The sequence below is a fragment of the Staurois parvus genome, unplaced genomic scaffold (assembly GCF_062004578.1).
Source record: "Staurois parvus isolate SC_StPar_1 unplaced genomic scaffold, SC_StPar_1.0 ptg002225l, whole genome shotgun sequence".
Classification (NCBI taxonomy): Eukaryota; Metazoa; Chordata; class Amphibia; order Anura; family Ranidae; genus Staurois; species Staurois parvus.
Window position 1 is genome coordinate 77,261 of NW_028320021.1, and position 27,807 is coordinate 105,067.

The 27,807-nt window shown below is 49.7% G+C and overlaps 1 protein-coding gene across 1 annotated transcript in view; it reads right to left on the reverse strand.

The window, feature by feature from the left end:
- LOC149431526 (microtubule-actin cross-linking factor 1, isoforms 6/7-like) overlaps positions 1 to 27,807 on the reverse strand; it is a 98,553-nt gene that overhangs the window by 69,707 nt on the left and 1,039 nt on the right.

A 27,807-nucleotide genomic window follows, 5' to 3' on the forward strand; every position in this document is an offset into this window, starting at 1 on the left:
TCTTTGTCTGGTTGGTCGCACTGTGCATGGTGATATTTTCAATCAGCCATTTGGGAACTCAGACACTGCCCGAGGGCCCTGGGTCATTAGGGGGCCCCATGAGATGCCCCTGGTACTTTTCATTGGCTTTTTTGGGTATGGTTTGAGTGTGGGTGAGGACACTGGGGCCCCATGATCCCCTATTGCCCGGGGCCCCATGAGTTGTCAGTCCGCCCCTGGTACAGCCTCCTTTAGGTTTACCAAAATGACGTCATTTGAGGACCGACCTAAACAGTCCATCTATTTTGTAAAAAAATCTGGCATGCCTTCACGTCACAGTCAGTGTAGATCGATAGGAGATTGTACAACCTGATTGTATGGTATCCGGTCAGTTAGACACAAAATCGATTGTATAGTTTCGGTAAGTTCTCCTATTACACAGCCCTAAGCTCACCTCGCACATTACAATCTGATTGTACAATCTTCTATACGTCTCCCAACAATTGTGTAGTGCAAAGGCCTCCCTGATTGGATACAAGTGAATTGGATCGATTACATGGGTCCTCCTAGGACATAGTTTTGGTCAATCAAAAGTTGATTGCACAAAGATTGTATGGCCAGACCAGGGGCGGACTGACCATTTGGAAACTCGGGCACTGCCCGAGGGCCCGGGGTCAGTAGGGGGCCCCATGAGATGCCCCTGGAACCTTTTTCATAGGTTTTTTGAGTTTGGGCAAGGACACAGGGGCCCCATGATCCCCTATTGCCGGGGGGCCCCATGAGTTGTCAGTCCGCCCCGGGACCAGACTAACATGTTTGGTGACTGTACAATCAGATTGTACCATGTGTGGTGAGCTTAGGGATTTTCAATGACAGATATTGATGAGACGAAGCAGGGAACTCATTGATCGAGTAAAATTGATAACCAATCGCCATCGTTCCCTGTCTGGGGTAGTGAACTGAATTTTTTACGTGAAAAATCAAACAAAGGGGGTGTGCGAGGAGCAGCCAACAACCGTCACCAAAAATGATGACACTGAAAAACGTTGTACCCCGCCACCCAGGGAACGGTGCAGCTTCCACCATGGCGCAGTCACATGGTATTCAGGACATTGCTCATTGTATTATTACCGCCCCCCCAGACCGACCACGAAGCACCTCCAACCAATCACCTTCTTAGCTGCCTCCAGACACGACTTTCAAAAACTTGTTTACGTCCCTCTTGTCATCTCACTGACCATTTGTCACTTACTACATCCAGGCTCCTCCGCAGCGCCGCGCCAACGCACCCCGGCAGACAGAACGCCCAACCAATGACTCGGAAATCCGGCCACTCCTCACCCAAGCAGCGTCTGGCGCCAGATGGCGACCAATAGAAGCAGCAGAAGAATTTTCGGAGAAAGCCGTAGAGTGACATATTACCGAAGCGTTTGTGTGAATGAGCGTAGGGGGGTGTGTCATGGGGGGGATGTCACGGGGGTGTCACTCATTTCCATAACCACGCAGCAGCCACATGCATATTGCATGCCCATTATAATGCCAACCTGTGTGCAGATATGGCGGCAGGCGGGCGCACTTCGCACAATCGCCATCGGAAGATTCACGATTTGGGTAAAACAAAAAACCCTCCAAAAAAAGAAAAAAAAAAGCCTTTTGTTGTAAAATTTCGCAACGCAGGCTCTTCGATGTGCGTTATCTCGGAAAAACGTGGGATTTTTTTTTGCTCTTGTAACAATTTTGCAACATTTGTGACAATTTTGTAACATTTTCAACATTTGTATCAATTTTGTATCATTTTCAACATTTGTATCAATTTTGTAGCATTTGTATCAATTTTGTAACATTTGTATCAATTTTGTATCATTTTCAACATTTGTATCAATTTTGTAATATTTGTATCAATTTTGTATCATTTTCAACATTTGTATCCGTTTTGTAACATTTGTGTCAATGTTGAATCATTTTCAATATTTGTATCAATTTTGTAACATTTGTGTCAATTTTGTATCATTTTGAACATTTGTATCAATTTTGTAACATTTGTATCAATTTTGTAGCATTTGCACTGTTTGTGTCAATTTTGTGTCAGTTTTGTAACATTTGTGTCAATTTTATATCAGTTTTGTAACATTTGTGTCAATTTTGTATCATTTTCAACATTTGTGTCAATTTTGTAACATTTGTATAAATTTTGTAGCATTTGTGTCAATTTTGTATCATTTTGAACATTTGTATCAATCTTGTATCATTTTCAACATGTGTATCAATTTTGTAACATTTGTATCAATTTTGTAGCATTTTCAACATGTGTGTCAATTTTGTAACATTTGTATCAGTTTTGTAACATTTGTGTCAATTTTGTATCATTTTGAACATTTGTATCAATCTTGTATCATTTTCAACATTTGTATCAATTTTGCAAAATGTTCAACATTTCTATCAATTTTGTAACATTTGTATTAATATTGTATCGTTTTCAACATTTGTATCAATTTTGTAACATTTGTATCAATTTTGTAACATTTTCACCATTTCTATCAATTTTGTATCATTTGTGATTTGTAACATGTTTTTGTAACAATTATTCAAATAATAATTCTTGAAATAATAATATAAAAATAAATAGTCAGTAAATGAGGAGAATCATGCGGAATCAGCAATTACCTTCACATCGGAGGGCTGTGCGTTCAGCTTGGCGGACTCCTTTATAAGAGGTGGCGGTGAGGCGGCCTTCAGTCTCTCGGGGGGTGTTTGGCCTCTCAATGCCGCACCTGCTGCTGCTGCGGGGTGGTCCAGCCGTTTCACCATCTTTGCAGCCCGCAGACACCGTTCTGCATCCGCCTCCGACATCCAAACTTTGTCCAGGAGCTGCACGGCCGTGCCATGATCCCCTGGGGGGGGGGGGGGTCCCTTCTCCAAGGTGGATGGAGGATCAGGAGGGAGGCTGAGGGTCCAGGGGAAGGTTTTCTCCCGCTCACGCTGAAACTTTATGTGCCAGTCAGTCTGTGTGTGAGAAGCACGCGGGTTTGTATTGTTCTGCCGCCTCTTTATTCTGCTCTGCTGGAGTGAGGGGAGGAGGGGACAGCGCTGAATGCCGCTCGGAAGGATCAGAAACATGAATAGACTGTCAGCTCCTCAGGCCAGGGGGTGCACAATCACAGTGCTAGGGGAGGACCAGACACAATGCCCGCAGAGGGGGGGCAGGTGCTTGGTGGGAATCGCTCAGAATCAGCGCATGCCTGGTGAGCGCAGAGCGCTTTATTAACAATACCTGTCAGTTCATCCGCAATGTTCTAGCTGCAAGGATGGCAGAAATCATTTCCATCGTCTTTTACAGGATTGACAATAAAGATTTATACATAAAGATCTGAAGAGATACACGCAACCAGGGGCGGAATGACAACTCATGGGGCCCCTGGGCAATAGGGGATCGTGGGGCCCTTGTGTCCTTGCCCAAACTCAAAAAAGCCTATGAAAAAGGTATCAGGGGCATCTCATGGGGCCCCCTACTGACCCCGGGCCCTCGGGCAGTGCCTGAGTTTCCAAATGGTCAGTCTGCCCCTGCATACAACTGCCGGGCCGAACAGGGACCCGGCACTTCAAATTGAGGAATATGTACAGTATACCTGCCGGGCAGAACAGGGACCCTGCACTACAACTCCAGGAATACGTATACCTGCTGGGCAGAACAGGGACTATGCACTACAACTCCAGGAATACGTATACCTGCCGGGCAGAACAGGGACTATGCACTACAACTTCAAAAATACAAATACAGTCAGGTCCATAAATATTGGGACATGGACACAATTCTAACATTTTTGGCTCTATACACCACCACAATGGATTTGAAATGAAACAAACAAGATGTGCTTTAACTGCAGACTGTCCGCTTTAATTTGAGGGTATTTACATCCAAATCAGGTGAACGGTGTAAGAATTACAACAGTTTGCATTGGACCTGACTGTACCTGCCAAGCAGAATAGGGACCCTGCACTACAACTCCAGCACACACCTGATTGTGTTCATATGTACATTAATAGGGGAGCAAATTCAAACATAAACACTATTATATTTGTAGATACAGGTATCTTTGTTCCTTATTGACCTTCCCCTCATTCACTTTTCTTCCCTTCTCTCTCCTCCCCTTCCCTCCCTGCTCTCTCCTTCCCTTCCCTTCCTGCTCTCTCCTTCCCTTCCATTCCCTTCCGTTCCCTTCCCTTCCCTTCCTGCTCTCTCCTTCCCTTCCATTCCCTTCCATTCCCTTCCCTCCCTGCTCTCTCCTTCCCTTCCATTCCCTTCCCTCCCTGCTCTCTCCTTCCCATCCCTTCCCTCCCTGCTCTCTCCTTCCCTTCCCTTCCCTCCCTGCTCTCTCCTTCCCTTCCATTCCCTTCCCTCCCTGCTGTCTCCTTCCCTTCCCTCCCTGTTCTCTCCTTCCCTTCCATTCCCTTCCCTTCCCACCCTGCTCTCTCTTTCCATTCCCTTCCCTTCCCTCCCTGTTCTCTCCTTCCCTTCCATTCCCCTCCCTTCCCTTCCCTCCCTGCTCTCTCCTTCCATTCCCTTCCCTTCCCTCCCTGCTCTCTCCTTCCCTTCCCTTCCCTCCCTGCTCTCTCCTTCCCTTCCATTCCCTTGCCTTCCCTGCTCTCTCCTTCCATTCCCTTCCCTCCCTGTTCTCTCCTTCCCTTCCATTCCCTTCCCTTCCCTCCCTGCTCTCTCCTTCCATTCCCTTCCCTTCCCTCCCTGTTCTCTCCTTCCCTTCCATTCCCCTCCCTTCCCTTCCCTCCCTGCTCTCTCCTTCCATTCCCTTCCCTTCCCTCCCTGCTCTCTCCTTCCCTTCCATTCCCTTCCCTTCCCTCCCTGCTCTCTCCTTCCCTTCCATTCCCTTGCCTTCCCTGCTCTCTCCTTCCATTCCCTTCCCTTCCCTCCCTGTTCTCTCCTTCCCTTCCATTTCCTTCCCTTCCCTCCCTGCTCTCTCCTTCCATTCCCTTCCCTTCCCTCCCTGTTCTCTCCTTCCCTTCCATTTCCTTCCCTTCCCTCCCTGCTCTCTCCTTCCATTCCCTTCCCTTCCCTCCCTGTTCTCTCCTTCCCTTCCCCTCCCTTCCCTCCCTGCTCTCTCCTTCCATTCCCTTCCCTTCCCTCCCTGCTCTCTCCTTCCCTTCCATTCCCTTGCCTTCCCTGCTCTCTCCTTCCCTTCCCTTTCCTGCTTTCTCTTTCTCTCCCCTTGTCTTCTCATTCCCTTGCATTCCCTTCACTGCTCTTTCCTTCCCTTCCATTCCCTCCCCTTTACTGTTATCCTCTTCCCTTCCCTCCCCTTCCCTGCTCTCTTCTACCCCCCTCACGTCTTCCCTTCCCTCCCCTGCTCTCTCCTTCCCTCCCCTTCCCTTCTCTGCTCTCTCCTTCCCTCCCATTCCCTTCCCTTCCCTCTCCTTCCCTCCCATTCCCTTTTCTTCCCTTCTCTGCTCTCTTCTTCCCTCCTCTTCCCTGGTCTCTCCTTCCCTTCCCTTCCCTGCTCTTCCCTTCCCTCTCCATTCCTGACATCGCTTGCTGTTCCTTCCCTGCTCTTCCCCCTCCTTTCCTGCCCCCCCCTCTCCTTCTCTCTCCCCTCCTGATGTCTCTGCTCAGGGCTGTAGATAAGGGGGTACCAGCAGTCCTCCTGTACAGGGCCCAGGCAAGCAGGGGGGCCCAGGCAGCTGGGTGGACCGAGTGTGGGCAGTTACTGGAACCGATCCCCTGTATGGCTCTCTCTGCAGCAGCTGAAAACCGACTTGTTCTCTCCCTCCCGCCGGCTTTCAGCTGCTGCAGAGACAGCCATACAGGGGATCAGTTTTAGTAATTCCCCCCCCCCCACAGCACCCATCACCCTCCCTGTGCACCATACCTTTCCCCCTCCTGCCCATGCCCCCCTGTGTGCCCCCACCCCATGCAGAGCTGCCACTGGCAACTACTAGCACACAATGGGAGCCTTCAGGATGGAGAGTGGGGAATAGTCCGGTAAATATGTCACATTTACCAGCCCCTTTCCTTTCTTGAATGAACACAATACCAATCACTGACTGTGTTCATTCATAACTGAAGCATAGTAAACTGTGTTTTCGGAGGAGGGGGGGCCATGTCAGGTTGGCTGTATGGGGCCCCGTGATTTCTAACAGCAGCCCTGTCTCTGCTCTTCCATTCCCTCTCCAATCTCCCCCCTCCTTTCAGTTTTCTCCCCTTCCCATTCTTCTACTCTTCCTGTAGGGACCGTTCTCCTCTGACTCCAGGGATCATTCTGTCCTGATTCCAGGGACCGGTCTGCTCTGACTCCAGGGACCATTCTCCTCTGACTCCAGGGACCATTCTCCTCTGACTCCAGGGACCATTCTCCTCTGACTCTGGGGACTGGTCTGATCTGACTTTATAGATTGGTCTGCTCTGATTCCGGGGACCATTCTGCTCTGACAGTGCTCTGACTCTGGGGACCGGCCTGCTCTGACTCCAGGGACTGTTCTGCTCTGACTGTGAGAACTACTCTGCTGACTCCGGGGACTGTTCTGCTCTACCTCCAGGGACTGCTGTGACTCCGGGGACTGTTCTGCTCTGACTCCGGGGACTGTTCTGCTCTGACTCCAGGGACCATTCTGTTCTGTCTCCGGGGACTGTTCTGCTCTGACTCAAGGAACCGGTCTGCTCTGACTCGGGACCAGCCTACTCTGACTCTGGGGACCGGTCTGCTCTGACTCCGGGGACTGTTCTGCTCTGACCCCAGTCCAGGGACCATTCTGCTCTGACTCCGGGGACAAGTCTGCTCTGTCTCTGGGGACTGTCCTGCTCTGACTCCAAGAACTGTTCTGCTCTGCCTCCGGGGACTGCTCTGCCTCCGGGGACTGTTCTGCTCTGACTCCGGGGACTGTTCTGCTCTCACTCCAGGGACTGCTCTGACTCCGGGGACTGTTCTGCTCTGACTCTGGGGACTGTTCTGCTCTCACTCCAGGGACTGCTCTGACTCCGGGGACTGTTCTGCTCTGACTCCGGGGACTGTTCTGCTCTCACTCCAGGGACTGCTCTGACTCCGGGGACTGTTCTGCTCTCACTCCAGGGACTGCTCTGACTCCGGGGACTGTTCTGCTCTGACTGTGGCGACTGCTCTGACTCCGGGGACTGTTCTGCTGTGACTCTGGGCACTGTTCTGCTCTGACCCAAGTCCAGGGACCATTCTGCTCTGACTCCGGGGACTGTTCTGCTCTGACCCCAGTCCAGGGACCATTCTGCTCTGACTCCAGGGACAAGTCTGCTCTGTCTCTGGGGACTGTCCTGCTCTGACTCCAAGAACTGTTCTGCTCTGCCTCCGGGGACTGCTCTGACTCTGGGGACTGTTCTGCTCTCACTCCAGGGACTGCTCTGACTCCGGGGACTGTTCTGCTCTCACTCCAGGGACTGCTCTGACTCTGGGGACTGTTCTGCTCTGACTCCGGGGACTGTTCTGCTCTCACTCCAGGGACTGCTCTGACTCCGGGGACTGTTCTGCTCTCACTCCAGGGACTGCTCTGACTCCGGGGACTATTCTGCTCTGACTCCGGGGACTGTTCTGCTCTCACTCCAGGGACTGCTCTGACTCCGGGGACTGTTCTGCTCTCACTCCAGGGACTGCTCTGACTCCGGGGCTGTTCTGCTCTCACTCCAGGGACTGCTCTGACTCTGGCGACTGCTCTGACTCCGGGGACTGTTCTGCTGTTACTCTGGGCACTGTTCTGCTGTGACCCAAGTCCAGGGACCATTCTGCTCTGACTCCGGGGACTGTTCTGCTTAAACTCTACTTTGACTTTGCATTCTATATACCAGAACTGGACACATACAGAACTGTCCAGCATCCTGGAAGATTTCCAGTCCTGGAAGATTTTGTCTGTGTAATCAGTTGTCAGTGAACACAAAGATGGCTCCATACACTGTCAGGTCCTCATTCCATCATCGTACAGATCAGATCGGCCTCCTCTGAGCGGTCAGTGAGAGCGGCTCTCCCACGAGGGGACCTACACTTGTCTTGAAGGTGCAGGCACCACAGTCTGGCCAGTCCTGGAACAAGCATGTAGCCAGTGAAGTATAAAAAGTCTGGATTCTGAGGCCAGGACCAGGGGCGGACTGACAACTCATGGGGCCCCTGGGCAATAGGGGATCATGGGGCCCCTGTGTCCTTGCCCACACTCAAAGCACACCCAAAAAAGCCTATAAAAAAGGTACCAGGGGCATTTCATGGGGCCCCCTACTGACCCCGGGCCCTCGAATGGTCAGTCCGCCCCTGGCCAGGACCATACAACACCAATCAGCAGCATGGCCTTCCTCCAGTCATACCGCTGCCCCTGTCCCCCAATGCCCCCCCCCCCCTGCATTGTCACCCGGGCTTCCATTGGAGACCACAAGTGGCTGTTTGGGCACACATTGCACAGACGTGGTCCCCTGTTGTCACCATCCACCCCGAGAAATGCCATGCAGCCATCAGTAGACTCCATGCAGATAAGAAGTGGCTGCAAAGAGGCTGCAGGAGATCAGAAGTGCTAAGATGTAACAAAGGATCAAAGAAGAGGAGGAGAAGGAGGTGCAATGAGGCGGAGTTACACCTAATTGGGCATACTAGGGCAACTGGGAAGAGTTCTGATTGGCTCTCTGAGTGTATAGAAAGTCCTGCAGACTCTGGAGACATCTGAAAAGCATCGGATAGAAGAGGAAGTATATTTCGGAGAAGGGGTGACTGACCATTCAAGCACTCGGGCACTGCCCGGGGGCCCAGGCTCAGTAGGGGGCCCCATGAGATGTCCCTGGTACCTTTCATTGGCTTTTTCATAGGCCCTTTTGGGTGTGGGCGGGGACACAGGGGCCCCATGATCCCCTATTGCCCGGGGGCCCCATGAGTAGTCGGTCCGCCCCTGTTCCGGGGTGTTAAATGTTACCCTGTATATCAGAGTCCCGTCCGGTCCCAGTGGTGGCGGCTGCATTGGTTTTCATTTGCCCTTTATTTTCAGCAGGTGATCCTGCCAGTAACACACTTCCTGTGCTAGGGTGACAACACTATATTGTGTTTATGGAGGAGCAGCCTTGGCTTCAAAGGGAAGGACTACAGAACGCCTCCCCCTCTCTGCATCGAATTACCATAGATGGGATGTGTTCTGTAGTCCACAGAGAGAACTGTGTGACTGATATGCCTGGAGCGCATATAGAGAGCACAGGAAGTTGTCAGCTCATTACGTTCCCTGTCAGGATCAACAGAATTCTGACAGTTACTTGTCACTTATTCACTGACCACCAATGTAAGGGGTCACTTCTACACTGACCACCAATGTAAGGGGACACATCTACACTGACCACCAATGTAAGGCGTCACTCCTACACTGACCACCAATGTAAGGGGACATTTCTACACTGACCACCAATGTAAGGTGTCAGTTCTACACTGACCACCAATGTAAGGGGTCATTTCTACACTGACCACCAATGTAAGGCATCATTTCTACACTGACCACCAATGTAAGGCGTCACTTCTACACTGACCACCAATGTAAGGGGACACTTCTACACTGACCACCAATGTAAGGTGTCACTTCTACACTGACCACCAATGTAAGGTGTCACTTCTACACTGACCACCAATGTAAGGTGTCACTTCTACACTGACCACCAATGTAAGGTGTCACTTCTACACTGACCACCAATGTAAGGGGACACTTCTACACTGACCACCAATGTAAGGGGTCACTTCTACACTGACCACCAATGTAAGGTGTCACTTCTCCACTGACCACCAATGTAAGGGGACACTTCTACACTGACCACCAATGTAAGGGGTCACTTCCACACTGACCATCAATGTAAGGTGTCACTTCTACAATGACCACCAATGTAAGGGGACACTTCCACACTGACCACCAATGTAAGGGGACACTTCTACACTGACCACCAATGTAAGGGGACACTTCTACACTGACCACCAATGTAAGGGGACACTTCTACACTGACCACCAATGTAAGGGGACACTTCTACACTGACAACCAATGTAAGGTGTCACTTCTACACTGACCACCAATGTAAGGTGTCACTTCTACACTGACCACCAATGTAAGGTGTCATTTCTACAATGACCACCAATGTAAGGTGTCACTTCCACACTGACCACCAATGTAAGGGGACACTTATACACTGACCACCAATGTAAGTTGTCACTTCTACACTGACCACCAATGTAAGGCGTCACTTCTACACTGACCACCAATGTAAGGTGTCACTTCTACACTGACCACCAATGTAAGGTGTCACTTCTACACTGACCACCAATGTAAGGTGTCACTTCTACACTGACCACCAATGTAAGGGGACACTTCTACACTGACCACCAATGTAAGGGGTCACTTCTACACTGACCACCAATGTAAGGGGTCACTTCCACACTGACCACCAATGTAAGGTGTCACTTCTCCACTGACCACCAATGTAAGGGGACATTTCAAAACTGACCACCAATGTAAGGGGTCACTTCTCCACTGACCACCAATGTAAGGGGACACTTCTACACTGACCACCAATGTAAGGGGTCACTTCTCCACTGACCACCAATGTAAGGGGACACTTCTACACTGACCACCAATGTAAGGGGTCACTTCTACACTGACCACCAATGTAAGGCGTCACTTCCACACTAACCACCAATGTAAGGTGTCACTTCTACACTGACCACCAATGTAAGGGGACACTTCCACACTGACCACCAATGTAAGGTGTCACTTCTACACTGACCACCAATGTAAGGTGTCACTTCTACACTGACCACCAATGTAAGGTGTCACTTCTACACTGACCACCAATGTAAGGGGACACTTCTACACTGACCACCAATGTAAGGGGACACTTCTACACTGACCACCAATGTAAGGTGTCACTTCTACACTGACCACCAATGTAAGGGGACACTTCTACACTGACCACCAATGTAAGGGGTCACTTCTACACTGACCAGCAAGGTAAGGGGTCACTTCTACACTGACCACCAATGTAAGGCGTCACTTCCACACTAACCACCAATGTAAGGTGTCACTTCTACACTGACCACCAATGTAAGGGGACACTTCTACACTGACCACCAATGTAAGGGGACACTTCTACACTGACCACCAATGTAAGGTGTCACTTCTACACTGACCACCAATGTAAGGTGTCACTTCTACACTGACCACCAATGTAAGGTGTCACTTCTACACTGACCACCAATGTAAGGGGACACTTCTACACTGACCACCAATGTAAGGTGTCACTTCTACACTGACCACCAATGTAAGGTGTCACTTCTACACTGACCACCAATGTAAGGGGACACTTCTACACTGACCACCAATGTAAGGTGTCACTTCTACACTGACCACCAATGTAAGGGGACACTTCTACACTGACCACCAATGTAAGGGGTCACTTCTACACTGACCAGCAAGGTAAGGGGTCACTTCTACACTGACCACCAATGTAAGGCGTCACTTCCACACTAACCACCAATGTAAGGTGTCACTTCTACACTGACCACCAATGTAAGGGGACACTTCTACACTGACCACCAATGTAAGGGGACACTTCTACACTGACCACCAATGTAAGGTGTCACTTCTACACTGACCACCAATGTAAGGTGTCACTTCTACACTGACCACCAATGTAAGGTGTCACTTCTACACTGACCACCAATGTAAGGGGACACTTCTACACTGACCACCAATGTATGGGGTCACTTCTACACTGACCACCAATGTAAAAGTGACACTTCTACACTGACCGCCAATGTAAGGGGACACTTCTACACTGACCGCCAATGTAAGTGGACACTTCTACACTGACCACCAATGTAAGGGGACACTTCTACACTGACCACCAATGTAAAAGTGACACTTCTACACTGACCACCAATGTAAGGTGTCACTTCTACACTGACCACCAATGTAAGGTGTCACTTCTACACTGACCACCAATGTAAGGGGACACTTCTACACTGACCACCAATGTAAGGGGACACTTCTATACTGACCACCAATGTAAGGGGACACTTCTACACTGACCACCAATGTAAGGGGACACTTCTATACTGACCACCAAACCACGTGTTTGAATATGCTAGAACAATGCACATCAGTTTGCCACTTTTGGGGTTTGATACAATGGCGCGGGGAGCGCCGTGTGCGTCTTTTTGGCACGTTTGGTGATTGCTGATTCATGAAACGCTCCGGGTGAATGCAGCCTGATCCACAATGAACACTGCGGGTTGCGGGTTGCGGGTTGCGGGTTGACGTTGCGCTGAATTCTCAGCCACGTCCCGCCATCTTTAGGCACCTACTTCGTTTTTAGATGAGATAAATATTGGAAGCGGGAAAAATCATCTTTTTTTATCAGAATTTTTTGGAAAAATTTATTAAACTTGTCTTTCATTTTTTTTTTCTGCAGGCAGTTTTTGGCGACGGCGAGAAGGTTCTGGAAGGAAGCCCGTGCGTTTTAGGGCGAGCGTCTCCTTAGAACAAAGGACAGCGGCGGAGCGGGATTGGCTCGAGCCTCTGGCGGCAGACACGGGAATCTCCAGCAGGTGGAAATGTCAGGATATGGGGGGTGGGGGGGTGCAGGAAACGCACATTGTTCGCCTGTTAGTAATTCCGGTGGATTAGTTCCTGACGCTTTGGCTGGCGGAGTGGTGCGGGGAGGGCCGAGGGGCGATGCGAGGACCAAGGATGGCATGACACCCAGACGGGGCTCCGGAGGATTCCTTTCTGCTCAAGGAGGGAGGTGGGGCCGCAAGGAGTTTTCTTCACCCCCCCACTCATGCTTCTTAAACCCCTGCGAGTTTCCTTGACAACCGAGGGGACATGGTGGCATCAGATGAGTAAAACCGACTCCCCTCCACAATGGTCCTCATAGGGGGATGGGAAGGAGCAGACCCGCGTCTCCATATCGCCAAATTCCACCGACACAGACCACACTGACAACCAGAATATCATACATCAGTGCCGCCAAATATATATAATGTCCCCCCATCAGTGCCGCCAAATATATATAATGTCCCCCCATCAGTGCCGCCAAATATATATAATGTCCCCCCATCAGTGCCGCCAAATATATATAATGTCCCCCATCAGTGCCGCCAAATATATATAATGTCCCCCCATCAGTGCCGCAAAATATATATAATGTCCCCCCATCAGTGCCGCCAAATATATATAATGTCCTCCCATCAGTGCCGCCAAATATATATAATGTCCCCCCATCAGTGCCGCAAAATATATATAATGTCCCCCCGTCAGTGCCGCCAAATATATATAATGTCCCCCCATCAGTGCCGCAAAATATATATAATGTCCCCCATCAGTGCCGCCAAATATATGTAATGTCCCCCCGTCAGTGCCGCCAAATATATATAATGTCCCCCATCAGTGCCGCCAAATATATATAATGTCCCCCCGTCAGTGCCGCCAAATATATATAATGTCCCCCCGTCAGTGCCGCCAAATATATATAATGTCCCCCCATCTGTGCCGCCAAATATATATAATGTCCCCCCATCTGTGCCGCCAAATACATATAATGTCCCCCCATCAGTGCCGCCAAATACATATAATGTCCCCCCATCAGTGCCGCCAAATACATATAATGTCCCCCCATCAGTGCCGCCAAATACATATAATGTCCCCCCATCAGTGCCGCCAAATACATATAATGTCCCCCCATCAGTGCCGCCAAATACATATAATGTCCTCCCATCAGTGCCGCAAAATACATGTAATGTCCTCCCATCAGTGCTGCTATCAGTGCTCCCTGTGCAGGGCCCGTCCTGAATAATGTCCTCCCATCAGTGCCGTTACCAGTGCTCCCTGTGCAAAGTCCACCCTGTATAATGTCTTCCCATCAGTGCCACTATCAGTGCTCGTTGTGCAGGGTCCATCCAGTATAATGTCCTCCCATCAGTGCTCCCTGTGCAGGGTCCGTCCTGTATAATGTCCTCCCATCAGTGCCGCTATCAGTGCTCCCTGTGCAAGGTCTGTCCCGTATAATGTCCTCCCATCAATGCTGCTATCAGTGCTCCCTGTGCAGGGTCCGTCCTTTATAATGTCCTCCCATCAATGCTGCTATCAGTGCTCCTTGTGCAGGGTCCGTCCTGTATAATGTCCTCCCATCAGTGTCGCTATCAGTGCTCCTTGTGCAGGGTCCGTCCTGTATAATGTCCTCCCATCAGTGTCGCTATCAGTGCTCCCTGTGCAGGGTCCGTCCTGTATAATGTCCTCCCATCAGTGTCGCTATCAGTGCTCCCTGTGCAGGGTCCGTCCTGTATAATGTCCTCCCATCAGTGCTGCTATCAGTGCTCCTTGTGCAGGGTCCGTCCTGTATAATGTCCTCCCATCAGTGTCGCTATCAGTGCTCCTTGTGCAGGGTCTGTCCTGTATAATGTCCTCCCATCAGTGTCGCTATCAGTGCTCCCTGTGCAGGGTCCGTCCTGTATAATGTCCTCCCATCAGTGCTGCTATCAGTGCTCCTTGTGCAGGGTCCGTCCTGTATAATGTCCTCCCATCAGTGTCGCTATCAGTGCTCCCTGTGCAGGGTCTGTCCTGTATAATGTCCTCCCATCAGTGCTGCTATCAGTGCTCCTTGTGCAGGGTCCGTCCTGTATAATGTCCTCCCATCAGTGTCGCTATCAGTGCTCCTTGTGCAGGGTCCGTCCTGTATAATGTCCTCCCATCAGTGTCGCTATCAGTGCTCCCTGTGCAGGGTCCGTCCTGTATAATGTCCTCCCATCAGTGCTGCTATCAGTGCTCCTTGTGCAGGGTCCGTCCTGTATAATGTCCTCCCATCAGTGTCGCTATCAGTGCTCCTTGTGCAGGGTCCGTCCTGTATAATGTCCTCCCATCAGTGTCGCTATCAGTGCTCCCTGTGCAGGGTCCGTCCTGTATAATGTCCTCCCATCAGTGCTGCTATCAGTGCTCCTTGTGCAGGGTCCGTCCTGTATAATGTCCTCCCATCAGTGCTGCTATCAGTGCTCCTTGTGCAGGGTCCGTCCTGTATAATGTCCTCCCATCAGTGTCGCTATCAGTGCTCCCTGTGCAGGGTCCGTCCTGTATAATGTCCTCCCATCAGTGCTGCTATCAGTGCTCCTTGTGCAGGGTCCGTCCTGTATAATGTCCTCCCATCAGTGTCGCTATCAGTGCTCCTTGTGCAGGGTCCGTCCTGTATAATGTCCTCCCATCAGTGTCGCTATCAGTGCTCCTTGTGCAGGGTCCGTCCTGTATAATGTCCTCCCATCAGTGTCGCTATCAGTGCTCCCTGTGCAGGGTCCGTCCTGTATAATGTCCTCCCATCAGTGCCGCTATCAGTGCTCCCTGTGCAGGATCCACCCTGTATAATGACCTGCCATCAGTGCTACTATCAGTGCTCCCTGTGCAGGGTCTGTCCTGTATAATGTCCTCCCATCAGTGCTACTATCAGTGCTCCCTGTGCAGGGTCTGTCCTGTATAATGTCCTCCCATCAGTGTCGCTATCAGTGCTCCCTGTGCAGGGTCCGTCCTGTATAATGTCCTCCCATCAGTGTCGCTATCAGTGCTCCCTGTGCAGGGTCCGTCCTGTATAATGTCCTCCCATCAGTGCTTCCTGTGCAGGGTCTGTCCTGTATAATGTCCTCCCGTCAGTGCCGCTATCAGTGTCATGCGATTTCCATTGCAACCTCGGTGCCACTTGGATGCAGCATTGTCTGTGCTCGTTGCACAATTGTTGCACTGATAACATGAAGATACGACTTTCATGCGACTTTTGAGCGTTTACAGTGCAGCCTATGGCACTCCAGTCGCATCAAAGTAGCGCCGTTTTAAAAATCGCCGAGACTTTGAGTCGCCTAGACTTGAGCGGCTTCCATTGACATACATGGGGCGGGTCCAAAGTCGCTTGGCACGTCGCAGAAGTGTGAACGGAGCCCGATGCTGGATGTCCTCACCTATCACAGTGCGCATCGCTGCGTCCCATGATGCATTTATGACACAGTGCGCACTGACAGACGTGAAAACGCACGCATCGCGACGCCTTTCCACGCATTTTAATGGGAAAACGCATCGAGCAAAAGGAAGAGAGAAATATAAATCTCTCCACCCCATCACTGCAAGCAATGCGTCCTGCTGTTCACACTGATGCGGAATTTGTGGCGTTTTCAGTGCGAATTCTGCACCACATCAGAATCGCACCCCGTTCTTGTGAACCGCTGCGGGTGTGTATGTTATGTTAACAACGCCCCAAAATTGGTCCGCAAAACGCGGTGCGATGTGCAGAATCGGATCCCATAGGTGTGAATACCCGTGCGATCTGATTCTAGTGTGGACCCAAAAAAAGGTTCCTGCACGTTTTTGGTGCGATTAGAACCATACAAAATGTACGACTGCGATCGCACCGCACACAGATCACATGTGATTGGCAGAGGGATGCGGTGCGGTTCCTGTGTGAATCACATGTGATATGCCGCACCGCATGTACAGTTGTGTCCAAAATTATTCAACCCCCAATGCTGTAAAGGGGTTTAGGGACTATAGTGTACATTTGGAATTGTATTCAGAATCAAATCCTACAAGGACGTTGTAACTACCCAAATGCAACTAAAATGACATCAATTGTTTATGTAATACAGTAGTAAATGGTTCTTATGTGGTTTCTTCATTGCCACAATTATTCAACCCCTTAAAGACTACCACTCTGAAGAACAGAGGTTCATACAGGTGCTTTCCATCAGGTATTGAAAACACCTGTGGATGTCACCGAGCAGCAATCAAGCATAATAAGCACCAATTAGGCAGCTTTAAAATGACTGTGATACTCAGCTCCTTCTAGACATTTACTGGTGTGGTTACAAACATGGTGAAGGCAAGAGAATGGTCCAGGAAGACAAGAGAAGAGGTGATTTCTCTTCACAGGAAGGGCAATGGCTATAAGAAGATTGCAAAGATGTTAAACATACCAAGAGACACCTTAGGAAGCATCATTCGCAAATTCAAGGCAAAGGGCACTGTTGAAACGCTACCTGGTCGTGGCAGAAAGAAGATGCTGACTTCGACTGCTGTGCGCTACCTGAAGCGTAGAGTGGAGAGAAGTCCCCGTGTGACTGCTGAGGAACTGAGAAAAGATTTGTCAGATGTGGGTACAGAAGTTTCAGCCCAGACAATAAGACGCACACTGCGTAATGAAGGCCTCCGTGCCAGAACTCCCAGGCGTACCCCCTTGCTGTCTCCAAAGAATAAGAAGAGTCGACTGCAGTATGCCAAAAGCCATGTGGACAAACCACAAAAGTTGTGGGATAGTGTTCTGTGGACTGATGAAACAAAATTAGAACTGTTTGGGCCCATGGATCAACGCTATGTTTGGAGGAGGAAGAACAAGGCCTATGATGAAAAGAACACCTTGCCTACTGTGAAGCATGGTGGAGGGTCAATCATGCTTTGGGGCTGTTTTGCTTCTGCAGGTACAGGGAAGCTTCAGCGTGTGCAAGGTACCATGAATTCTCTTCAGTACCAGGAGATATTGGATGGAAACGTGATGCAGTCCGTCACACACCTGAGGCTTGGGAGACGTTGGACCTTTCAACAGGACAATGATCCCAAGCATACCTCCAAGTCCACTAGAGCATGGTTGCAGAGGAAAGGCTGGAACATTTTGGAGTGGCCATCGCAGTCACCAGACTTAAATCCGATTGAGAACCTCTGGTGGGACTTAAAGAAAGCAGTTGCAGTGCGCAAGCCTAAGAATGTGACTGAACTGGAGGCCTTTGCCCATGAAGAATGGGCGAAGATACCCGTAGATCGCTGCAAGACACTTGTGTCAAGCTATGCTTCACGTTTAAAAGCTGTTATAACTGTAAAAGGATGCTGTACTAAGTACTAAGATTGAATGTCACTTGGGGGTTGAATAAAACTGATAATGCTGTGAGCACAGAAAAGACATTTGTGGTTATTTCATTATAACTGTTATGTTATATTTGTCTGACCTACAAGTGCCTCTTTAATGTAAATGTAAGCAAGATGACTGAATGATCAAAAGCAATGTCAAACTGGCCAAAACACTCAATTTCAGTGGGGGTTGAATAATTTTGGACACAACTGTATGTGAACTCAGTGTTTTAGGCCATGTTTGCGATGTACCGCCCTTTCCTTTGAATGGCTTGCACCACCACAACGCATGATAACTTACCACCAGGGCTTTTTATTTTCAGTGCGGACACGGGGGGGGGGGGACAGTTCCTGAACCTCCAGCACTGAATTCTGGCTGCTTTGGGATCTATTGTTGCAGGAGGGGATCTATTTTTACATGGGGTTCTATTGTTGCTGAGGGGTTTTTTTTATCATTTCTGGTGGGGGTTCTATTGTTGCTGAGGGGGGTTATATCATTTCTGGTGGGGATTCTATTGTTGCTGAGGGGGGTTATATCATTTCTGGTGGGGGTTCTATTGTTGCTGAGGGGGATCTATCATTTCTGGTGGGGGTTCTAGTGTTGCTGCGGGGGGGTTTTACATTTCTGGTGGGGGTTCTATTGTTGCTGAGGGGGTTATTTCATTTCTGGTGGGGGTTCTATTGTTGCTGAGGGGGGTTATACCATTTTTGGTGGGGGTTCTATTGTTGCTGAGGGGGTTATATCATTTCCGGTGGGGGTTCTATTGTTGCTGAGGTGGGTTATATAATTCCCGGTGGGGGTTCTATTGTTGCAGAGGGGGGTTATATCATTTCCGGTGGGGGTTCTATTGTTGCTGAGGAGTGTTCTATCATTTCCGGTGGGGTTCTATTGTTGCTGAGGGGGGTTATATCATTTCTGGTGGGGGTTCTCTTGTTGCTGAGGGGGTTATATCATTTCCGGTGGGGGTTCTATTGTTGCTGAGGTGGGTTATATAATTTCCGGTGGGGGTTCTATTGTTGCGGAGGGGGGTTATATCATTTCCGTTGGGGGTTCTATTGTTGCGGAGGGGGGTTATATCATTTCCGGTGGGGTTCTATTGTTGCTGAGGGGGGTTATATCATTTCTGGTGAGGTTCTATTGTTGCTGAGGGGGGTTATATAATTTCCGGTGGGGGTTCTATTGTTGCTGAGGGGGGTTATATCATTTCTGGTGGGGGTTCTATTGTTGCTGAGGGGGGTTCTATTGTTGCTGAGGGGGGTTCTATCATTTCAAGTGGGGGTTCTATTGTTGCTGAGGGGGGTTATATCATTTCCGGTGGGGGTTATATTGTTGCTGAGGGGGGTTTTATCATTTCTGGTGAGGTTCTATTGTTGCTGAGGGGGGTTATATAATTTCCGGTGGGGGTTCTATTGTTGCTGAGGGGGGTTATATCATTTCTGGTGGGGGTTCTATTGTTGCTGAGGGGGGTTATATCATTTCCAGTGGGGGTTCTATTGTTGCTGAGGGGGGTTATATAATTTCCGGTGGGGGTTCTATCGTTGCTGAGGGGGGTTATATCATTTCTGGTGGGGGTTCTATTGTTGCGGAGGGGGGTTATATCATTTCCAGTGGGGGTTCTATTGTTGCTGAGGGGGGCTATATCATTTCCGGTGGGGGTTCTATTGTTGCTGAGGGGGGTTATATCATTTCTGGTGGGGTTCTATTGTTGCTGAGGGGGGTGGTATCATTTCCGGTGGGGGTTCTATCGTTGCTGACGGGGTTTCTAGCATTTCTGGTGGGGGTCCTATTGTTGCTGAGGGGGGTTATATCATTTCTGGTGGGGGTTCTATTGTTGCTGAGGGGGTTCTATCATTTCTGGTGGGGGTTCTATTGTTGCTAGGGGTGTCTTAAGTTTCTAGGTTGCTGGGTTGCAGGGTTTATTAATGTTGGCTGTTGGGAAATCTGTTGTTGCTGGTGGGGTATTGTTGTTGGGGTGGATCTATTGTTGCTGGGATTAATCTACTGTTGAGGGAGGGGTCTATTGTGGCTGTCAGAGGTGGGTAGGTGGTGGAACCAAGGAAGGTGCTCAGAGGTTATTAGGGGTGGAACCAAGGGACGATGCTCAGAGGTGGGTAGTGGGTGGAACCAAGGGAGGGTGCTCAGAGGTGGGTAGGGGGTGGAACCAAGGGAGGGTGCTCAGAGGTGGGTAGGGGGTGGAACCAAGGGACGGTGCTCAGAGGTGGGTAGGGGGTGGAACCAAGGGACGGTGCTCAGAGGTGGGTAGGGGGTGGAACCAAGGGATGGTGCTCAGAGGTGGGTAGGGGGCGGAACCAAGGAACGGTGCTCAGAGGTGGGTAGGGGGCGGAACATCGATTGGACAAGACAACCATGCCCCAGCCGAGCAATGCCAAAGTGACCAAAGTGGACGGGTTGTAGGGGATGGAAGGAAATCGCACGGGGCCAATCGACGGCCTTTTTCATAGGCTTTTTTGGTTGTGGTTTGAGTGTAGGCGAGGACACAGGGGCCCCATGATTTCCTATTTCCCGGGGGCCCCATGAGTTATCAGTCCGCCCCTGGTTGCATGCGTTCCCACAGATGTGAATGGGGCCGTAGTGCATTTGGGGGGTGGGGAACCATAGAAGTCAACAGCAACGCATCAAGACGCATATATGATCGTCGCCGGCAGCTTGGCCAATGGCTGATCAGGGGCGGACTGACAACTCATGGGGCCCCCGGGCAATAGGGGATCATGGGGCCCCTGTGTCCTTGGCCAAACTCAAAAAAGCCTCAGAAAAAGGTACCAGGGGCATCTCATGGGGCTCCCTACTGACCCCGGGCACTAGGGCAGTGCCCGAGTTTCCAAATGGTCAGTCCGCCCCTGAGGCCGATGACCCCATCCACTCCAAATTCCGAATCGCAAAAAAAACGCACCAAGGACGCAGGGCGGCCCCTTATTGTGGGCGGAGATGGCAACGGGCCTGCAGAGCTACGCGGGGCGAGTTGTGACGGGAAAAGTCCGGCTCCTGCGCTGCGACTTTCAGATGGCGGATCGGCGCGGGACCAAATGCCTTCCGAGGCTCCTAGAGACCAGCGACAGGCGGGGGGGAGGGGAGGACATAAATTGTGGCCCCCCCCAGGCTGTGTACACAATCTGCCGCCGCTGCGAAGGTTATTCCTGCCATTAGCCCCGCATGACAGGCGCCATTGTCCGACCACCATCACACAACCTGAGCCATTGTCCTGCCTGCCACCACCGTGACCCCCCCACCCCCCACCATCCACCACTTTATTGGAGCGTCCGGGAAACGCAGAGCGCGAAGACGAGAAAACGGGCACAAAGGGGGGGCCGGCCCAACAAAACAGGGAATGGGGGGGGGGCGCAGGTTGAGGGAAGGGTCACATTGTAATGACAATCTCCATTCATTCTACTCAGGACGGGAAAATGCGCCGCGGCCTGCCGAGCGACTTCACCGGCGACCCGCCGCTTTAATGAATCGCGCCTTTTAGCTGTCAGACCCCCGGGAAAGGGGGGGGATTTAATAGCCGTTTCCTCAACGTATTGATTGTTGGCCCGAGGAATCGGTGGCCAGAGCGAGGATTTTCAGCGCGGGGCGTATTTCACAAAGACGCAGATCTCTCAGTCCGCTGAATTAACAGCCAATTTAGTCGCCAATTTTCTGCGATTTGTGGGCAATTTCATGTGATTTGTAGGTAATTTCCTGCGATTTGTGTGCAATTTTGTGCGATTTGTAGGCAATTCCGTGCGATTTGTGAGCAATTTCATGCGATTTGTGGGCAATTTCATGCAATTTGTAGGAAATTTTGTGCGATTTGTGGGCAATTTTGTGCAATTTGTGGGCAATTTCATGCAATTTGCGGGCAATTTCGTGCAATTTGCGGGCAATTTCATGCAATTTGTGGGCAATTTTGTGCAATTTGTGGGCAATTTCATGTGATTTGTGGGCAATTTCAGTGCAATTGTTGGGCAATTTTGTGCGATTTGTAGGCAATTTCAGCACGTTTTGTGGCCAATTTCCTGCGATTTGTGTGCAATTTTGTGCGATTTGTGGGCAATTTCGTGTGATTTGTGGGCAATATTATGTGATTTGTGGGCAATTTCATGCAATTTGTGGGCAATTTTGTGCAATTTGTGGGCAATTTTGTGCGATTTGTGGGCAATTGTGTGCGATTTGTGGTCAATTTCGTGCGATTTGTGGACAATTTCTGCGTGATTTGTAGGCAATTTCATGTGATTTGTGGTCAATTTTGTGTGATTTGTGGGCAATTTTGTGCGATTTGTGGGCAATTTCGTGCAATTTGTGGGCAATTTTGTGTGATTTCTGGGCAATTTCAGCACAATTTGTGGCCAATTTCCTGCGATTTGTGTGCAATTTTGTGCGATTTGTGGGCAATTTTGTGCGATTTGTGGGCAATTTTGTGCAATTTCAACCCAATCTTGGGGCAATTTCAGAGCGATTTGTGGTCAATTTAGTGCGATTTGTGAGCAATTTCGTGCTATTTGTGGGCAATTTCGTGCGATTTCCGAAAAATCGTCACTTGTGAAGATGTTAAACGATTTCTTGTGATTTGCAGTGCGATTTCCATTCTATTCTATGCATGTGAAATCGCAATAAAACTGCAGAAAAAGCCAGCCTCCGATGCGTTTTTTGTGGCTTTTTGCAGAAACGCACTACAGTCCATGTAACATGGCTTTCTATGAAACACGTCCACGCGGTTTTGAGCTGCTGCGTTTTTGGAAAGGGTCGGGAACTTTTTTAAGGGACGGGTCACACTGTACACTATAGAAACGCAGTCCAGATGCGTGCCGGATGTGTTTTTGTGCGGTTTTGATGCATTTTTGACGCATTCAGTGCAACTTGGTTGGAGCCGCACCGATTTCTATAGTAGCACATGCACTACTTTTGGTGCGATTTTCATACACGCCTGTGTCGCGTCTTGCAAACTGCACCTGAAATCTGCATGTCACCCAACTTTGAATTCGTGCGACTTCGCTGTAAGTCGCACAATTTCAAAGTTGGGCTTGATGTGACCGGGGGGGGGGGAGGGGGGGGCGAGGCTCTGTTCACACCTACGCAGTTTGCTTTTTGTCCATTTTGCAGTGCTTTTCGCAGTTCGTTTTGCGTTTTTCTGTATGCATTTTTATGCGTTTTTGATGCATTTTTACCATGTTTTGTTCAGCTCTTTTTTTTTAAAGGGCCGGTTCACACTATAGAAATGCAGTCTGGATGCGTTTTTGCATGCGCATTTTGTATGTGTTTTTGGCGTGTTTTTGATGCGTTTTGGACACATTTCAGTGCGTTTTTTTATGTATTCCAGTCCACTTTTTCCCTTATCTTTTTCTTCAATTTAAATAGGGACATGTGCATTCCGGTGTGTTTTTGATGCGGTTTGGTGTGCTCCGGTGCATGTTTGATGCGTTTGTGCGTTCCGGTTCGTTTTTGGTGCGGTGTGGTTCACACTATAGAAACGCAGTCCAGATGCATTTTTGCATGAACATTTTTTAGGCATTTTTAACGTGTGTTTGATGCGTTTTGGATGCATTCCAGTGCGTTTTTATGCGGTCCCGTTCATTTTTTCCTTACCTTTTTCTTCAAAGTAAATAGGGACGTGTGCGTTCTGGTGCGTTTTTGGTGCGGTTTGGTGTGTTCCAGTGCATTTTTGGTGCGGTTCACACTATAGAAACGCAGTCCGGATGCGTTTTTTCATGAACGTTTTTGATGCGTTTTATATGTGTTTTTGATGCGGTTTTGACACATTCCAGTGCGTTTTTTACACGTAAAAAAATGCATCAAATCACGCCAAAAAGGCACATGCAAAAACGCATCTGGAATGTGTCAAAAACGCATCAAAAACACATATAAAACGCATCAAAAACGTTCATGAAAAAACGCATCTGGACTGCATTTCTATAGTGTGAACCGGCCCTTAAAAAAAAAAGAGCTGAGCAAAACGCGGTAAAAATGCAGGAAAAATGCGGTAAAAATGCGTCAAAAATGCATCAAAACACACCAAAAACGCATCAAAAACATACATGCAAAAATGCATCTGGACTGTGTTTCTATAGTGTGAATCGGCCCTTAAAAAAAAAAGAGCTGAGCAAAACACGGTAAAAATGCACAAAAAACACATGCAGAAAAATGCAAAACAAACTGCGAAAAGTACTGCAAAACGGACAAAAAGCAAACTGCGTAGGTGTGAATGGAGCCTCACCCCCCCCCCCCCCCCCCCCCGGTCACATTTGTTATAATCCCACTAACAGTTGAGCGTGGAATATTTAGTAGCCAGGAAATGTCACGGATGGACTTATTGCCCAGGTGGCCACCTATCACGGGACCACGCTTGGAGTCACTGAGCTCCTGAGAGCGACCCATTCTTTCACCAATGTTTGTAGAAGCCGTCTGCATGCCTAGGGGATGGATTGTATACACCTGTGTCCATGGAGGGGATTGGAACACCTGAATCACACGATATGGAGGGGATTGAAACACCTGAATCACATGATATGGAGGGGATTGGAACACCTGAATCACATGATTGGGAGGGGATCGGAACACCTGAATCACATGATTGGGAGGGGATTGGAACACCTGAATCACATGATATGGAGGGGATTGGAACACCTGAATCACATGATATGGAGGGGATTGGAACACCTGAATCACATGATTGGGAGGGGATTGGAACACCTGAATCACATGATATGGAGGGGATTGGAACACCTGAATCACATGATATGGAGGGGATTGGAACACCTGAATCACATGATATGGAGGGGATTGGAACACCTGAATCACATGATATGGAGGGGATCGGAACACCTGAATCACATGATTGGGAGGGGATCGGAACACCTGAATCACATGATTGGGAGGGGATCGGAACACCTGAATCACATGATTGGGAGGGGATCGGAACACCTGAATCACATGATATGGAGGGGATTGGAACACCTGAATCACATGATATGGAGGGGATTGGAACACCTGAATCACATGATTGGGAGGGGATTGGAACACCTGAAGCACATGATATGGAGGGGATTGGGACACCTGAGTCACATGATATGGAGGGGATTGGAACAGCTGAATCACATGATATGGAGGGGATTGGAACACCTGAATCACATGATATGGAGGGGATTGGAACACCTGAATCACATGATTGGGAGGGCGGGGCCAATACTTTGGCACTCTAGTGTATATAATGGGGAGTGTTCCCTATAGAAGCCCCTCAGCCGTCCTCCTGGGATGTATTCTCTGAGCTGCACACAAAGTATCACTTGGTACATTGGAGGAGACGTCTCAGAGATGCGGAGAATTCCTCCCCCTGCCCCGCGATGAGCGGGTTGTTGTATCCCGTCCTGAGCTGTCCGTCACCCCATTCAGCATCCAGCGAAGGGGGGGGGGGGGCCACGCCGTCCATTCACAGCTCTAAGTGTGACCTCACCCCTCGTACCCCAGGGAAGGGGGAGGGTAATCACTGTGACTTGTTTACAAAAAGAAGATTCGATGACAATGGGACCAGACCGACTACCTCTACTATACACGAGCAGGAAACTCACACAATGGCGGTCGGTGTGGGAAAAACAAAATGATGAAGATCAGCTCAGAGCAAATAAATAAATGTGTGCGTGTTCATAGGAGAAATGACAAATACAGTATACAGCTCTAACAGGAAAGAATCCTTCCTGTCCTCTGAAGACAATCGGATCAATGCCTGTGTTTTATGACAGTAAATATCCACTAATATTTGATTTCCTTCAGGAGAACGTCCAACCTTTGAAACCATCTACCAGGGGCGGACTGACACCTCATGGGGCCCCCAGGCAACAGGGGATCATGAGGCCCATGTGTCCTCGCCCTCACTTAAACCACACCCAAAAAAGCCTATGAAAGGTACCAGGGGCATCTCATGGGGCCCCCTACTGACCCCGGGCCCTCGGGCAGTGCCCAATAGCCCAAATGGTCAGTCCACCCTTGCCATCTACTGCAGTTGCAGGAACTGATTTCTGTGGAAGACTAGGTCGTGTTTTTACAGCTCCAACCGTAGAGAACCCTTTTTACTGCTGGAGATTCATACTCTTTCCTTATAGCACCTTCACTTCTTTCGTGGTGACTTTTGAGCAGGGGCGGACTGACAACTCAAGGGGCCCCCGGGCAATAGGGGATCATGGGGCCCCTGTGTCCTCGCCCACACTCAAACCACACCCAAAAAAGCCTACGAAAGGTACCAGGGGCATCTCATGGGGCCCCCTACTGACCCAGGGCCATCGGGCAGTGCCCAATAGCCCAAATGGTCAGTCCACCCCTGCGGGCCCCCAGGCAATAGGGGATCATGGGGCCCCTGTGTCCTCGCCCACACTCAAACCACACCCAAAAAAGCCTACGAAAGGTACCAGGGGCATCTCGTGGGGCCCCCTACTGACCCCGGGCCCTCGGGCACTTTGTATGTTTGTAGTTTTCCATCCAAGCCATACTAATAACATGCAATTCGAATATAAACTGGAAGATCTGATTGTTCATCTGCTACTGATCGCATTTCAGAAGATCCATTCATCAATCACCATTTACCTCCAGTGTACAGGGCGTAAGGCCCCTAGTGGGCGTCTTGGGAATTAGGTGGGAGGAGCCTATGAGCGCAGGGGGCAGCATCTCTCTGGATCGTATGAGGAGCCCCCAGCCTGCCTGTTGGATTCTTATTAATTGTATGTTGTGGAGAATGCAACGGGAGGATTGGGAACACCTCACTGTCAGTGGGACACCCAACACCATAGTAGGGACACCAAACGCCCTATTGTGGGGATGCCCTATGTTGGGAACATCCAGCACCCTACAGTAGAGACACCCAACAACCCATCTTGAGGAAGCCCCACTCTATGGTGGGAACATTCTATAGCGTGGATAGTTGTGGAGAATGCAACAGGAGGATGGGGAACACCTCACTGTCAGTGGGACACCCAACACCATAGTAGGGACACCAAACGCCCTATTGTGGGGATGCCCTATGTTGGAAACATCCAACACCCCATCCTGGTGAAACCCAACACACTATGTTGGGAACATCCAGCACCCTACAGTAGAGACACCCAACAACCCATCTTGAGGAAGCCCCACTCTATGGTGGGAACATCCTATAGTGTGGATAGTTGTGGAGAATGCAACAGGAGGATTGGGAACACCAAAGTGGGACAGTTCAAAGCTGGAGGAGACACCCAACACCATAGTAGGGACATTCAATGCCCTATTGTGAAGATGCCCTATGTTGGGAACATCCAAAACCCTATAATGGGCGCACCAAACACCCCAACTTGGTGAAACCCAACACCCAGTGCTGGGAACATCCAGCACCCTACAGTAGAGACACCCAACAACCCATCTTGAGGAAAACCCACTCTATGGTGGGAACATCCTATAGCATGGATACCTTAGAACAAACCAGGACCAAACACCTTATAAGATCCAGCACCTCTCTGGATCTTATGAGGAGCCCAGAGTCTCCCGGCTGGATTTTTATTAATTGTATGTTGTGGAGAATGTAACAGGAGGATTGGGAATGCCTCACTGTCAGTGGGACACCCAACACCATAGTAGGGACGCCCAGTGCCCTATTGTGAGGATGCCCTATGTTGGGAACATCCAACACCCCATCTTGGTGAAACCCAACACCCTATGTTGGGAACATCAAACACCCCATCTTGGTGAAACCCAACACCCTATGTTGGGAACATCAAACACCCTATAGTAGAGACACCGAACACCCCATCCTAAAGAAACCCCACTCTATGGTGGGAACATCCTATAGCATGGACACCCAACACCTTATAAGATCCAGCACCTCTCTGGATCTTGTGAGGAGCCCCCAGTCTCCCTGCTGGATTTGTATTAATTGTGTGTTGTGGAGAATGCAACAGGAGGATTGGGAACA